The sequence below is a fragment of the Lynx rufus genome, unplaced genomic scaffold (genome assembly GCF_022079265.1).
Source record: "Lynx rufus isolate CCGP_SWC_20201006 ecotype Redwood Valley unplaced genomic scaffold, mLynRuf1.p SCAF_2, whole genome shotgun sequence".
In the NCBI taxonomy this organism is placed as follows: domain Eukaryota; kingdom Metazoa; phylum Chordata; class Mammalia; order Carnivora; family Felidae; genus Lynx; species Lynx rufus.
This window is the reverse complement of record NW_025814834.1, coordinates 156,931,918-156,948,958: the sequence shown is the minus strand read 5'-3', so window position 1 is coordinate 156,948,958 and position 17,041 is coordinate 156,931,918. Positions and strand designations below refer to the sequence as shown.

Below are 17,041 nucleotides of genomic sequence, written 5' to 3'. Positions count from 1 at the left end.
GGAGACACCCAGGAGCCCCTTACCTCCTTTTATAAGCCTTAAACTCTTCATTTTAAAGGTGAGCATAAGAGGGGTGCTTGGGGGGCTCAGTCGGTTGAGCATCCGACTTTGGCTCAGGTCATAATCTCACAGCTCCTGATTCGAGCCCCACCTTGGGCTCTGTGCTGACAGCTCAGAGCCTGGAACCTGCTTCATGTTCTGTGTCTACCTCTTTCTCTCTGCCCCTCCCCTGCTCAGGCTGTCTCTCTCTCTCTCTCAAAAACAAATAAACATTAAAAAAATTGGGGTGCCTGGGTGGCGCAGTCGGTTAAGCGTCCCACTTCAGCCAGGTCACGATCTCGCGGTCCGTGAGTTCGAGCCCCGCATCAGGCTCTGGGCTGATAGCTCAGAGCCTGGAGCCTGTTTCCGATTCTGTGTCTCCCTCTCTCTCTGCCCCTCCCCCGTTCATGCTCTGTCTCTCTCTGTCCCAAAAATAAATAAAAACGTTGAAAAAAAAATTAAAAAAATAAGCATAAGAATATGTACCTTGTAGGTTGTCTCTGAGGCTTGGAGATGGGTGTTTGTAAAGTGCTACTTTGCTTCTTCACCCTCTCTATTTATCCTTGCTCCTTTATCTCTTTCTTTTTTAAAAGGTAGTTTTATTGAAAGACACTAAAAATAGAGGGAATAGTAAGAACGCTTTTTGGGTTTCATCACTAGTTTCTTTGGTGAATTCACTTTCATAGGCAACTTGGTACCAGAAGAAACACCAAGAAGAAATATTTTCTGCCCTCAGGGGGCTGATATTCAAAAGGAGTTGGGATAGGCTCACATATATCACTTTCTTATTTTTAAAAAAGTTTTTATTTATTTATTTTGAGAGGGAGAGAGAGAGAGAGAGAATGAATGAATATCCCAAGCAGGCTCCTGCTGTCAGTGTGTAGCCTCATGCAGGGGCTCAGTCTCACTAACTGTGAGATCATGACCTGGGCTGAAATCGAGTTGGACACTTAACCAACTGAGCCACTGAAGCGCCCCATCATTTTCTTATTTTTCTCTTTCCCCAGTATTCTCTTTTTCTGACGACAAGGGCGTGGTTCCTTTAGGAAGTGGGATTGCTCTAGTACATTTTATAAAACCGGTGAAGTAATCTTTCCACTGTGAGTTATCCTTGGAAGGGAGAATGAGAATGGGGGGAAGAGATGTGTATTTTTTCAAGGTAGTGGCACATGAGTGACAGCCCCCACTGCTCATGGTGTGCGGGAATGTTTCTGTAATTGAGTATATAAAAAACATTCATGACTAAGTGTGTTGTAGAATGGAAAAATCAATGACTAGACTAGGAAAGAAACTGTCATCATAAACAAATTCCATGACTGGCATTGGTGGCACAGAAGGATCATAGGCTCAGTGTAGCAGTTGGTGAAGATGCTCAAATTATTAAAAAGAATTTACAACAATCAGTTCCAATTCTCCTAATTATTTCCCAGAACATACAGATGAAAGACCTAGTCTGGTATAGTTGCGTTTGACTGCTATTGTACAAAATTTTGCAAAGCTTAGGAGATCTTTATTATTTTTTTCCAAAAAACTAGTGGAATTCTAATGCTTCCCTTGGGAATTGTGTTTGACATCTGAATACAGATGTGTGCGTATGTCTTAATTTCCCATCAACACAGATGTTTACTTCACAAAGACAATCACTTTGGATGCTTCCTGGATTCTCACCCAGTTTTTCCACATGAACATTATCTTGTATTATGAAACAGAGCAGCTGCTGGTATCTTTTACACTTTTGGAAAATTCTTTAAGTTTTTTTTTTTAAGTGAGGGTTTCTATAGGAGAGAGAGTTTTGTTTTAGTGTTAGAATCTCTTCTCTTTGAAGGGAATCTAGTTAACTCGTGTTGGCTGTGGGGTAGGAAAGAGAGAGTAGAAGTAGAAGTGTAGTATAGGTGGTATTGCTAACAGAGATTGCTGTCATGGTAAAAGGGGGATGAAAATCAAAATAATGAAATATTCTTATTTTGCAACAAAGAGGTTAGACTCCTGTCAGTGGACTTGGTTTCCATTATCAAATTACCACAAATTTTATACTATACCTAATCCACAATAAATGAGACACAATTATATTCCGTACTGTGGAGAACTTCCTAAACTCTAAATCAAGTAAACTGGGAACTCTATAACGAGTCTTAAAGCATTTGACTCAGTGTATGGAATACAGGATTACACTACAGTTTTAAGATATTTTTATCTTTCTAATTTCTTCATTCCTCTCTTTGAATCAACTTAGAGGAAGAGAGATGATCTTCATCTCAAATTCACAGCCTCTTGCAGTGAGTTTTGGTTGACATCGTTGAGAAAGGTTTTTATAAATATTTGGAATAACTTAAATGATTTTTGGAAAATTCATCTAAAGATTGTGCTCCTTTTTCCAATTTGTCAGTTTTCCGGGAACAATTTTTTAGGCTTCTGATATAAAGCTGACTATATGATATATCCGTATGCCAATTGCTCCAAGTGTGAAAAGCAATGTAGATGAGGGCTTGTGGGCTTGCCCACCTGTGGGCTGCTGGCGACAGAGCATGGAGCTGGGGGCCTGCTGCAATGGGTTCAGCCCGCTGCAGTGGGTTAAAGAAATCCTTCTTGAGTAAGAAAGATCTTTTATTTTTTTAATGTTTATTCTTGAGGGAGTGCAAGCGGGGGAGGGCAGAGAGGAGGACAGAGGATCCAAAGCAGGCTCTTCGCTGACAAGCTGACAGCAGCCAGCCCAGTGTGCAGCTGGAACTCACAAACTGCAAGCTGGGAGATCTTGACTGGAGCCAGAGTTGGATGCTCAACTGACTGAACCACGTAGGTGCCCCGAGTAAGAAAGATCTCAAGCAACATGGTGGATTCAGAAGCTCATGAAAAGAGGCTGCCAGTCCTAACATTTTCAAAACAAGATCTGTCACCTTATGCTGCAAATGTTGGTGAAATGAAGCATTATTTGTGTGGCTGCTGTGCAGCTTTCATGTAGCAATCCCATTTCCGGTTCAGAAGGTCCTCTCTCGGCAGCAGCTGTGTGGAATCAAAACCTGGGATGCAGTGCTTCAGTTCAGGAGGGATGGCTTTCAAAACTTGTACTGTGGATTCCTTCCCCCTACCAATGCAGAAGACAGCTACACTGGCACTTAGGTTTGGTCTGTATGAGGCCTTATCTTGTCGTCTCTGAGAGCATATCACTACGTCTGAGTTTGCAACCGGTAGTGTGGCAGCAGTACTTCCAAGGACAACAGAAGCAATTTTCACTCCATTGGAAAGAGTTCAGACATTGCTTCAAGACCACAAGCATTATAAAACGTTTATGAACACTTGCCAGGCTTTCAAGGCACTCAAATGCCATGGAATTAGAGTATTATTGAGACTTGGTATCCGTTCTTTTCCATAATGGATTCAGCAATGTCGTTTTTTTGTTTGGCTTTTGAGGTTCCATAAAGAACATCTGCCTGCTGCAGTGACTCACAGTGCTTATTGATTTTATGTGCCGAGGTCTGTTGGGTGCCATGTTGGGAATCTTGTTTTTTCCAGTTAATGTTGTAAAAACTTGCATGAAGTCTCAGGCTGGTGGGAAATTTCAGTTTTTTCCCAATGTTTTCCAAAAAATCTGGCTAGAATGGAATAGGAAACTGACAAATCTTTTCAGATGTGCCCACCTGAATTACCATTGGTACCTCATCTCTTGAGGCATAATGAATGCAATTTATGAGTTCTTGTTAAAGATTATATGAAAGAAATGTGTCATTTATTAACTGAATAGACCTAAGAATAATGCAGTTTGGCCTTGTCCCTAATTGGCCAAGTATAAGTTGGTGTCATAAGGTCAGGGCACAATGAATTACAGGCAAAGCTGTTTTCCTTAAGCACTAACAAATTCAGAATATAAGGTTCTAATAGGACTGTTATAATAATAAAAAAAAGCAACATAGTGCCTAGCAGGGTATGTTGTAATGAGAATTTCTTTTGGTGGAAGACTACAGAAAGACTAAAATTAAGGTTGAAGTTTGAAGTAATAATTAACACAAAATATAGACTTTTCTTGCAATGCTCTCTACACTAGAATAATGGGGAAACTCTTTATATAGCTTGAAGAAAATTATGGAAGATAATGCTGCCCATTCAGAGAGTGATAAATTATGGAACTCATTATTTCAAGGTTGAATATATCAATATAGTCAAGAAGCCCTAATGAAATTATTGAGGGAAGCAAATGATTTAGGAGAATTCCCAAAGCTTCTGAAGCTGGTAATGTGAAGGATGACCTATAGACTATAACAGGTAGCATTGTCCTGACTTTGATGTTTCCATGCTTCTAAGTGGAGGTAGGAAATGAGACTGAGAAGTAGTATATAGAATGGTTATAATTATAATCAACATTTTTGAAGGAGTGAAGCATGTGGTCTGATCCTCCACTGAAGTGTGCCAAACTTATTAAATCTTGGATTTTGATGGATTTTTCTCTACGTTTAAAGATTGTGTTATTGAAGTTTTCAGAGGAAGTAACCCCATCTGATTCCTTTGTTCTGTGTAGCTTATAGTACTTTATATAGATCCTTGGATAGAAGCCTGTTTTTAATACTATTGCTTCTAAACCCTTATTGGCTTCTTGCCTGCTTTAGCAATTTTTTTATGTTTATTTTTGAGAGAGAGAGAGAGAGAGAGAATGAATGGGCAGGGAAGGGGCAGAGAGAGAAGGAGGCACAGAATCCAAAGCAGGCTTCAGGCTCTGAGCTGTCAGCACAGGGCCCTGTGTGGGGCTCAAACCCATGAGCTGTGAGATCATGACCTGAGCTGAAGTTGGATGCTTAACCGACTGAGCTACCCAAGCGCCCAGCAATTTTTAAATTTTGGGCCAATGGTGGTTAGAACCCAGTGCTGTCACTACTGTGGAAAAGTTTTGATGGCTGATGCAGTAGTCTTAAAGACAGCTGGACATTGTGAATAGTAATAGCTGAAGTTCTAGGCTGTATCCTGGCCTTGCTCCTTACTATCTGTATTAGCATTCTCCAGAGAGACAGAGCCAATAGGACTGATTTATAGATTGATTGATCTATCTATCTAGATTTATTATGAGAAATTGGCTCACCATCTGCCATCTGCAAGCTGGAGACCCAGGAAAGCCAGTGGTGTAGCTCCAAAGGCCTGAGAACCCTAAGAGTCAATGGTATACATCGCAGTCCAAAGGCAGGAGAAGACAGAAGTCCCAGCTCAAGCATCCAGGAAGGGGGCAAATCCTTCCTTCCTCTGCTTTTTTTCTATTCAGACCCTTCCACACTGGGGAGGGGAATTTACATCACTGAGTCCATCCATTAAAATACTACTCTCATTGGGAAATGTCCCTCATAGACACACCCAGAAATAATGTTTAATCTGAGTGCCTAATGGCCCAATAAAGATGACATAAAATTAACCATCACAGAAGCTGAGTCACGTTAGGAAACTTACTACTGCCTTGTTCAGTTTTTTTTTCACTGAAAACGCAGAGATAGCAGCTACTTTGTTATACAATACTAAGGATCAGAGATAGTTTGTTCAAAGTGCCTAACACAAGGTAGGAAATTTATTTCTTTTCAGTAGGTTTTTTTGAAGAGGGGATCAAACAATGAAAACGTTTTTTCTCAGGGGCCCCTGGGTAGCTCAGTCAGTTAAGTGTCTGACTTTGGCTCAGGTCATGATCTCACTGTTCATGAGTTTGACCCCCCATCGAGCTCTCTACTGTCAGCATAGAGCCTGTTCTGGATCTTCTGTCTCCCGCTCTTTCTGCCCCTCCCCTGCTCTCTCTCTCTCTCAAAAATAAATAAACATTAAAAAATATTTTTGTTCAGAAGCAGCCCATGCTTATTACAGAAAATTTAGGGCAAACAGAAAGAAAACAAACACAAAGAAGAAAATAAAAATAAGAAGAAAATAAAAATCCCATAATCCTAACACTGTTAATCTTTTAGTGGATAATATTTTCCCATTTATATCTTTGGTGTATGTTAGTGTAAATCTTTCAATAATTAAGTTTTCTTCTAGTGTGTCAATTTTAAGGATTTCACAGCATTTTATTGTTTGGGCACACTATGCTTCATTTAATTCTTTATTGTGTATTTGTATGTTTTGCTACTAAGATATTCTTGTGTATGCATTTTTGTGCATGTGCATAGTTACTTACTTGGGATAAATTCCTAGAAATAAAATCACTGGGTCAAAAGTTGTGCACCTTTTAAAGGTATTTGATATGACTTGCTTAATTGTCTTGTCAAATGTTGCATCAGTAGATGCTGTCACCAGGAATGTATGACAATGACCATTTTTTCCTTACCTTTTCCATATCTGGGATGAAAAAGTGGCATGTTATGTGACTTTGCATTTAAAGCTTTTAATGAGAGGGGTGACTAGGTGGTTCAGGTGGTTAAACGTTCGGCTCAGGTCATGATCTCGTGGTTTGTGGGTTCAAACCCTGTGTCGGGTTCTGTGCTGACAGCTCAGAGTCTGGAGCCTGCTTCAGATTCTGTGTCTCCCTCTCTCTCTCTGCTCCTCCCCTGCTTCTGCTCTGTCTCTCTTTCTTAAAATAAACATTAAAAAAATTTTTTTTAAAAACCATTGAGATTAAAATTTGTTTATTGATCTTATGTGTTGCTTTTTTTTTGTTTTGAATTGCTTTTGTATGTCTTTAACATTTTTTTAGAAGACTTTATTTTTTTTTAGAGTCATTTTAGGTTCTTAGCAAAATTGGGTGAAAGCTGCTGAGAATTCCCATATATCCTTGCCCCTACACATATATAGCCTCCTTGATTATCAACATCACTCACCAGAGTAGTACATTTGTTATAATTGATGAACCTATACCAACATATTGTAATCACCCAATGTCCATAGTGAACTTAGCGTTCATGCTTGGTGTTATATATTCTATAGGTTTGGACAAATGTCTAATGACATGTATTATGTTATAATCATTACAATATCATACAGAGTATTTTTTCAGCCCTAAAAATTACTTGTGCTCTACCTATTTATCCTTTCTTTCCTCCTGACCTGTGGCAACCACCGGTCTTTTTACTGTCTCCATAGATTTGACTTTTTCAGAATGTCATATAATTGGAATCATACTTCTTTCACTTAGTAATATGTATTTAAGGCTCCTCAATTTCTTTTCATGGTTTCAAAGATCATTTCTTTTTAGCACTGAATAATATTTCATTGTCTGGATTTCCCATAATTTATTTATCCATTCCCCTACTGAAGGGTATCTTGGTTGCTTCCAATTTTTGGTAATTATAAATAAAGCTGCTATAAACATCTCTGTGCAGGTTTTTGTGTGGAAGTAAGTTTTCAACTTCTTTTGGTAGATACCCAGGAGTGTGATTGCCAGATTGTATGGTAAGAAAATGTTTGGTTTTGTAAGAAACTGCCAAACTTTTATAGTGATTATACCATTTTGCATTCTCACCAGCTACACATGAGAGTTCTTATTGTTCCATATCCTTGTTGGCATTGGTGTTGTCAGTGTTCTAGATTTTGGCCATTCTAATAGGTGTGTAGTCATATCTCATTGGTTTGAATTTGCATTTTCCTAATGACATATGATATGGAGCATCTTTCATATACTTATTTGCCATCTCTGTATCTTTTAAAAAAATTTTCTAATGTTTATTTTTGAGAGAGAGAGAAAGAGGGAGAGAGTGATCAGGGGAGGGGCAGAGAGCGAGGGAGACACGGAATCCGAGGCAGGCTCTAGGCTCTGAGCTGTCAGCACGGAGCCCAATGTGGGACTTCAACCCACAAACAGCAAGATCATGCCCTGAGCTGAAGTCAGATGCTTAACCGACTGAGCCACCCAGGTGCCCCTGCCATCTGTATATCTTCTTTGGTGAGGTGTCTGTTAAGGTCTTTGACCCACTTTTTAATCAGGTGATGTATTTTCTTATTGTTGAGTGTTAAAAGATCTTTGGGTTTTGGATAACAGGCTTTTATAAAATGTCTTTTGCAAATATTTTCTCCCAGTTTGTGGCTCATCTTCTAATTTTCTTGACATTGCCTTTTTTAGAGAAAAAAAATTAATTTTAATGAAGTCCAGCTCATCAGTTTTTTCTGTCATGTTTCATGCTTTTATTTTCTTATTTTTTTTTATATGAAGTTTATTGACAAATTGGTTTCCATACAACACCCAGTGCTCATCCCAAAAGGTGCCCTCCTCAATACCCATCACCCACCCGCCCCTCCCTCCCATCCCCCATCAACCCTCAGTTTGTTCTCAGTTTTTAACAGTCTCTTATGCTTTGGCTCTCTCCCACTCTAACGTCCTTTTTTTTTTTTTTTTTTTTTTTCCTTCCCCTCCCCCATGGGTTCCTGTTAAGTTTCTCAGGATCCACATAAGAGTGAAACCATATGGTATCTGTCTTTCTCTGTATGGCTTATTTCACTTAGCATCACACTCTCCAGTTCCATCCACGTTGCTACAAAAGGCCATATTTCATTTTTTCTCATTGCCACGTAGTATTCCATTGTGTATATAAACCACAATTTCTTTATCCGTTCATCAGTTGATGGACATTTAGGCTCTTTCCATAATTTGGCTATTGTTGAGAGTGCTGCTATGAACATTGGGGTACAAGTGCCCCTATGCATCAGTACTCCTGTATCCCTTGGGTAGATTCCTAGCAGGGCTATTGCTGGGTCATAGGGTAGGTTTATCTTTAATTTTCTGAGGAACCTCCACACTGCTTTCCAGAGCGGCTGCACCAATTTGCATTCCCACCAACAGTGCAAGAGGGTTCCCGTTTCTCCACATCCTCTCCAGCATCTATAGTCTCCTGATTTGTTCATTTTGGCCACTCTGACTGGCGTGAGGTGATACCTGAGTGTGGTTTTGATTTGTATTTCCCTGATAAGGAGCGACGCTGAACATCTTTTCATGTGCCTGTTGGCCATCTGGATGTCTTCTTTAGAGAAGTGTCTATTCATGTTTTCTGCCCATTTCTTCACTGGGTTATTTGTTTTTCGTGTGTGGAGTTTGGTGAGCTCTTTATAGATTTTAGATACTAGCCCTTTGTCCGATATGTCATTTGCAAATATCTTTTCCCATTCCGTTGGTTGCCTTTTAGTTTTGTTGGTTGTTTCCTTTGCTGTGCAGAAGCTTTTTATCTTCATAAGGTCCCAGTAATTCACTTTTGCTTTTAATTCCCTTGCCTTTGGGGATGTGTCGAGTAAGAGATTGCTACGGCTGAGGTCAGAGAGGTCTTTTCCTGCTTTCTCCTCTAAGGTTCTGATGGTTTCCTGTCTCACATTTAGGTCCTTTATCCATTTTGAGTTTATTTTTGTAAATGGTGTGAGAAAGTGGTCTAGTTTCAACCTTCTGCATGTTGCTGTCCAGTTCTCCCAGCACCATTTGTTAAAGAGGCTGTCTTTTTTCCATTGGATGTTCTTTCCTGCTTTGTCAAAGATGAGTTGGCCATATGTTTGTGGGTCTAGTTCTGGGGTTTCTATTCTATTCCATTGGTCTGTGTGTCTGTTTTTGTGCCAATACCATGCTGTCTTGATGATGACAGCTTTGTAGTAGAGGCTGAAGTCTGGGATTGTGATGCCTCCTGCTTTGGTCTTCTTCTTCAAAATTCCTTTGGCTATTCGGGGCCTTTTGTGGTTCCATATGAATTTTAGGATTGCTTGTTCTAGTTTCGAGAAGAATGCTGGTGCAATTTTGATTGGGATTGCATTGAATGTGTAGATAGCTTTGGGTAGTATTGACATTTTGACAATATTTATTTTTCCAATCCATGAGCAGGGAATGTCTTTCCATTTCTTTAAATCTTCTTCAATTACCTTCATAAGCTTTCTATAGTTTTCAGCATACAGATCCTTTACATCTTTGGTTAGATTTATTCCTAGGTATTTTATGCTTCTTGGTGCAATTGTGAATGGGATCAGTTTCTTTATTTGTCTTTCTGTTGCTTCATTGTTAGTGTATAAGAATGCAACTGATTTCTGTACATTGATTTTGTATCCTGCAACTTTGCTGAATTCATGTATCAGTTCTAGCAGACTTTTGGTGGAGTCTATCGGATTTTCCATGTATAATATCATGTCATCTGCAAAAAGCGAAAGCTTGACTTCATCTTTGCCAATTTGGATGCCTTTGATTTCCTTTTGTTGTCTGATTGCTGATGCTAGCACTTCCAGCACTATGTTAAACAACAACGGTGAGAGTGGGCATCCCTGTCGTGTTCCTGATCTCAGGGAAAAAGCTCTCAGTTTTTCCCCGTTGAGGATGATGTTAGCTGTGGGCTTTTCATAAATGGCTTTTATGATCTTTAAGTATGTTCCTTCTATCCCGACTTTCTCAAGGGTTTTTATTAAGAAAGGGTGCTGGATTTTGTCAAAGGCCTTTTCTGCATCGATTGACAGGATCATATGGTTCTTCTCTTTTTTTTTGTTAATGTGATGTATCACGTTGATTGATTTGCGAATGTTGAACCAGCCCTGCATCCCAGGAATGAATCCCACTTGATCATGGTGAATAATTCTTTTTATATGCTGTTGAATTCGATTTGCTAGTATCTTATTGAGAATTTTGGCATCCATATTCATCAGGGATATTGGCCTGTAGTTCTCTTTTTTTACTGGGTCTCTGTCTGGTTTAGGAATCAAAGTAATACTGGCTTCATAGAATGAGTCTGGAAGTTTTCCTTCCCTTTCTATTTCTTGGAATAGCTTGAGAAGGATAGGTATTATCTCTGCTTTAAACGTCTGGTAGAACTCCCCTGGGAAGCCATCTGGTCCTGGACTCTTATTTGTTGGGAGATTTTTGATAACCGATTCAATTTCTTCGCTGGTTATGGGTCTGTTCAAGCTTTCTATTTCCTCCTGATTGAGTTTTGGAAGAGTGTGGGTGTTCAGGAATTTGTCCATTTCTTCCAGGTTGTCCAATTTGTTGGCATATAATTTTTCATAGTATTCCCTGATAATTGTTTGTATCTCTGAGGGATTGGTTGTAATCATTCCATTTTCATTCATGATTTTATCTATTTGGGTCATCTCCCTTTTCTTTTTGAGAAGCCTGGCTAGAGGTTTGTCAATTTTGTTTATTTTTTCAAAAAACCAACTCTTGGTTTCGTTGATCTGCTCTACAGTTTTTTTAGATTCTATATTGTTTATTTCTGCTCTGATCTTTATTATTTCTCTTCTTCTGCTGGGTTTAGGCTGCCTTTGCTGTTCTGCTTCTAGTTCCTTTAGGTGTGCTGTTAGATTTTGTATTTGGGATTTTTCTTGTTTCTTGAGATAGGCCTGGATTGCAATGTATTTTCCTCTCAGGACTGCCTTCGCTGCGTCCCAAAGCGTTTGGATTGTTGTATTTTCATTTTCGTTTGTTTCCATATATTTTTTGATTTCTTCTCTAATTGCCTGGTTGACCCACTCATTCGTTAGTAGGGTGTTCTTTAACCTCCATGCTTTTGGAGGTTTTCCAGACTTTTTCCTGTGGTTGATTTCAAGCTTCATAGCATTGTGGTCTGAAAGTATGCATGGTATAATTTCAATTCTTGTAAACTTATGAAGGGCTGTTTTGTGACCCAGTATATGATCTATCTTGGAGAATGTTCCATGTGCACTCGAGAAGAAAGTATATTCTGTTGCTTTGGGATGCAGAGTTCTAAATATATCTGTCAAGTCCATCTGATCCAGTGTCTCCTTCAGGGCCCTTGTTTCTTTATTGACCGTGTGTCTAGATGATCTATCCATTTCTGTAAGTGGGGTGTTAAAGTCCCCAGCAATTACCACATTCTTATCAATAAGGTTGCTTCTGTTTATGAGTAATTGTTTTATATATTTGGGGGCTCCGGTATTCGGCGCATAGACATTTATAATTGTTAGCTCTTCCTGATGGATAGACCCTGTAACTATTATATAATGTCCTTCTTCATCTCTTGTTACAGCCTTTAATTTAAAGTCTAGTTTGTCTGATATAAGTATGGCTACTCCAGCTTTCTTCTGGCTTCCAGTAGCATGATAAATAGTTCTCCATCCCCTCACTCTGAATCTAAAGGTGTCCTCAGGTCTAAAATGAGTCTCTTGTAGACAGCAAATAGATGGGTCTTGTTTTTTTATCCATTCTGATACCCTATGTCTTTTGGTTGGTGCATTTAATCCATTTACATTCAGTGTTATTATAGAAAGATACGGGTTTAGAGTCATTGTGATGTCTGTATGTTTTATGCTTGTAGTGATGTCTCTGGTACTTTGTCTCACAGGGTCCCCCTTAGGATCTCTTGTAGGGCTGGTTTAGTGGTGACAAATTCCTTCAGTTTTTGTTTGTTTGGGAAGACCTTTATCTCTCCTTCTATTCTAAATGACAGACTTGCTGGATAAAGGATTCTCGGCTGCATATTTTTGCTGTCTAGCACCCTGAAAATCTCGTGCCAGTTCTTTCTGGCCTGCCAAGTTTCAAAAGAGAGATCAGTCACGAGTCTTATAGGTCTCCCTTTATATGTGAGGGCACGTTTACCCCTTGCTGCTTTCAGAATTTTCTCTTTATCCTTGTATTTTGCCAGTTTCACTATGATATGTCGTGCAGAAGATCGATTCAAGTTACGTCTGAAGGGAGTTCTCTGTGCCTCTTGGATTTCAATGCCTTTTTCCTTCCCCAGTTCAGGGAAGTTCTCAGCTATGATTTCTTCAAGTACCCCTTCAGCACCTTTCCCTCTCTCTTCCTCCTCTGGGATACCAATTATGCGTATATTATTTCTTTTTAGTGTATCACTTAGTTCTCTAATTTTCCCCTCATACTCCTGGATTTTTTTATCTCTCTTTTTCTCAGCTTCCTCTTTTTCCATAACTTTATCTTCTAGTTCACCTATTCTCTCCTCTGCCTCTTCCATCCGAGCCGTGGTGGTTTGCATTTTGTTTTCCATTTCCTTTAAAGCGTTTTTCAGCTCCTCGTGACTGTTCCTTAGTCCCTTGATCTCTGTAGCAAGAGATTCTCTGCTGTCCTGTATGCTGTTTTCCAGCCCAGCGATTAATTTTATGACTATTATTCTAAATTCACTTTCTGTTATATTATTTAAATCCTTTTTGATCAGCTCATTAGCTGTTGTTATTTCCTGGAGATTCTTCTGAGGGGAATTCTTCCGCTTGGTCATTTTGGATAGTCCCTGGTGTGGTGAGGGCCTGCAGGGCACTTCCCCTGTGCTGTGGTGTATAACTGGAGTTGGTGGGCGGGGCCGCAGTCAGTCCTGATGTCTGCCCCCAGCCCACCGCTGGGGCCACAGTCAGACTGGTGTGTGCCTTCTCTTCCCCTCTCCTAGGGGCGGGATTCACTGTGGGGTGGCGTGGCCCGTCTGGGCTACTTGCACACTGCCAGGCTTGTGATGCTGGGGATCTGGCGTATTAGCTGGGGTGGGAAGGCAAGGTGCACGGCGGCAGGGGGGGCAGGCTTAGCTCGCTTCTCCTTAGGTGATCCACTTCAGGAGGGGCCCTGTGGCAGCCGGAGGGAGTCAGATCGCTGCCGGAGGTTTGGCTCCGCAGAAGCACAGAGTTGGGTGTTCGCGCGGAGCGAGCAATTTCCCTGGCCGGAGCCGGTTCCCTTTGGGATTTTGGCTGGGGGATGGGCGGGGGGGATGGCGCTGGCTAGCGCCTTTGTTCCCCGCCAAACTGAGCTCTGTCGTCCGGGGGCTCCGCAGCTCACCCTCCCTTTGTCCTCCAGCCTTCCCGCTTTCCGAGCAGAGCTGTTAACTTATGACCTCCCAGACGCTAAGTCGCGCTTGCTGTCGGAACACAGTCCGTCAGGCCCCTCCGCTTTTGCAAGCCGGACTCGGGGGCTCTGCTTGGCCGGCGAGCCGCCCCTCCGCCCCGGCTCCCTCCCGCCAGTCCGTGGAGCGCGCACCGCCTCGCTGCCCTTCCTACCCTCTTCCGTGGGCCTCTCGTCTGCACTTGGGTCCGGTGACTCTGTTCTGCTAATCCTCTGGCGGTTTTCTGGGTTATTTAGGCAGGTGTAGGTGGAATCTAAGTGATCAGCAGGACGCGCGGTGAGCCCAGCGTCCTCCTACGCAGCCATCTTCCAATTCTCTGTTTCATGCTTTTAGAGTTGCATCTAAATAGTCATCACCATGTCCAAGGTGGGCCCTTGAGGGCAAGAACTGTGTTCTAGGTATTCTACAACTCTGAAATCCCAGTACAAGCACAATGATTGGCATGCAACCAGTGTTGCAAAAATATTCATTAAATCAACAGAAACAAAGTTCTCATGTTGGTAGGTCCAAGGGCACTGTTTATAAAGTATTTTAGGAAAATTGTGGATTAAACAAACATTTGTGAGCTGATCTGGAAATCAAACCTTCAGGTGCAACATGTTTCTGGATGAAAGAATGCTGGGATGTGCATGTTTATTTTCAGCACTAAAATGTTAGTTTTGCTGTCAAATGCTGAAGAAACAATTGTACTCTTCTGAGATTGGCATAATTCCTCCTGGATTCAGTGGAAATCATATGCCCATGGGAGAGAATCTGGCTGCATTTGAATAGAAGATGTTGTAGCAACACTAATAAATTTCAGAGTGAATACAGTTTGTATGTGCAATAGCTTGTTCCCTTAATTCAGAATTTCCTGAGTGACTGAGAGGCTCCAAAGGTAGAGCATATCCCTTGGTCATTTCCGCATAGTGCTAAGCTATTGCCAAGCTCTGACCCTTTAAATGTCTCATACAACACCCAGAGAGTTTGTGAAGCAATGCTATTCAATTTGCTGCATGATTTCACAATATTAATTGCAATTCCTGATATGGGGGGGATATTGAGAATGTGCAGTTGGCTCATAGTCTAATGAAGAACACCTTTAACTTTTTTTCCTCTTGAGCATGAATTTTTCAGCACTGATGCAGCACTAGTGGCTTCAATTTAATCAAACTTTTCCAGGATCCTTCTTGCTGAGGAATGAATCACTGGGTTTTCCGGTGAATTATGGGAGAAACATATGTGTACTTACAAGTTTGTAGTGTGCAATGCAATATGTTGTAAGACATATGCATGCAAGTGAGATTTTTCAGAAGTAGTTAGGTTTCTTTCCTAGATCTCTACAATCTGTCTTCAACATATATTTTGAGTCTTATTTCTTGTTCTCACTTTTGTACTTTGCACTTTAGTGCTCCTCAAAGCATCCTACACAGTGGCTGCATCAAAATTATTTTATAGAAGAGGCTTAAGGTAGGCCATCTGGTTGGAATACAGGACTAGATCTGTACCTTGAAGTTTTATTTGTAGAGCAGGCCCACTATTTACATGTGGAAGAATATGATTTTTGGTCTGAGCTGCCATAATCTCTTGTTGAGATGTTGCAGTACTCTCTCCTAAACTATCTCCTTACTTACATCTTACCTTTTACTGTCTGTCTCCAGTAGGTCTTTGGAGCCTTGTCTCTTATTCTCACATAGTTGCCCAAGTGGCCTTGTTAAAACAGAAGTCAGATCATGTCACTCCTCTGCAGAAACCCCTCTGATAGTTTCTCATATTCACTCCAAACAAAAGCCAAACTCTTTACAATGGCCAGACAGGACCTATATGACAAGGACTCCTGTTACCTCTCAGTCCTTTACTTACTTCTCTTGCTCACTCTGTTCCAACCACACTGGCCTCCTTGTTGTTCTTTGAGCATGCCTAAATATTCATGGTTTTTATATGTGTTTTCTCATTGTCTGGACTGCTTTTCATCTGGACACCCACATGATACATCTCCCCCTCTGTCATCTGCTTCAACACTTTCCTCACTTGTCCTCTCTCCTGCATTTGACATTGCTTATTTCCTCTCACTTGCCGAAACTATTCTCTTGGCTCCTGGATACTACATCTTCTTGAAATTATTCATACCTGTTTGACCATTCATTTTTGGTCTCTTTCATGGGCTGCTCCTCCCTTGTCTCCCCTTAAACTGCCAGGTGTCCATTTCTAATCCTCTGTAATTCTTGTCACCTATTTTTTTTTTGAACAATACTATCCTCTTTGAGGTTTTTATTTTTAAAGTTTTGTTATTTTAATTCCAGTGTAGTTAACATACTGTATTATATTAGTTTCAGCTGTACAATATAGTGATTCAACAATTCAATACATGACTCAGTGCTCACCATGGTAAGTGTACTCTTAATCCTACCCACCTCTCCTCTGGCAACGCTATTTGTTCTCCATAGTTAAGAATCTGTTTCTCTATGAGGTTTTGAATTACCGCTTTTATGCTCATAAGCTCCCTAATCGCTTTTTTGAGACCAGCTCTCTCATTTGAGTCAGATGCATAGGTCCTGCTATCAGCTGAATATCTCCATCTAGATGTTTCATGGGTACCTCAAAATCAGCATGTTTAAAGGGAAGCCATATTCTTCATTCAGTGGTTTCTTATGTCCGTGTTTTCTTTTTTTTTTAATTTTTAAATGTTTATTTACTTTTGAGAGAGAGCGAGAGAGTGAGCGAATGGGGGAGAATACAAAGGGGGAGACACAGAATATGAAGTAGTCTCCAGGCTCTGAGCTGTCAGCACAAAACCCTACATGGGGCTTGAACTCATGAACCATGAGATTATGACCTGAGCTGAAGTCAGATGCTTAACTGACTGAGCCACTCAGGCACCCCTGTCCATGTTTCCTATCTCAGTAGGTAGTATCATCCAGGTGGCCAGTTAAAAGTTATTCTTGACTCCTCTCTCCCCTTCCCTCCCACAGCCAATCAAACATCAAATTATGCCAACTGTACCTCTCAAATGTTCTCAGATTTGTTTCTCCCTCTTCACACTTTTTACCTATAATGGGTTGAATGGTGGTCCCCAAAATATATGTTCATATCCAGATCCCTGGAACTTTTGATTGTTACATTATACGGAAAAAAGGGTCTTTACATACATAATTAAATTAACGTTCTTGACATGAGATTATCCTGGATTTTCTGGGTGGACTCCAGATCCAATGACAAGTGTTCTTATAAAACAAAGGCAGGAGGAGAAGACATGGACACATGGAGGAGAAGGTGATATGAAGGTGAAGGTGACAGTGGCCAGAGATTGGAGGGAT

The 17,041-nt window shown here is 40.7% G+C and overlaps 1 pseudogene; it reads left to right on the top strand.

The window, feature by feature from the left end:
- Positions 1-2,866: 2,866 nt before the first annotated feature.
- On the top strand, positions 2,867-3,749 carry LOC124514633 (mitochondrial nicotinamide adenine dinucleotide transporter SLC25A51-like; annotated as a pseudogene).
- Positions 3,750-17,041: the final 13,292 nt, after the last annotated feature.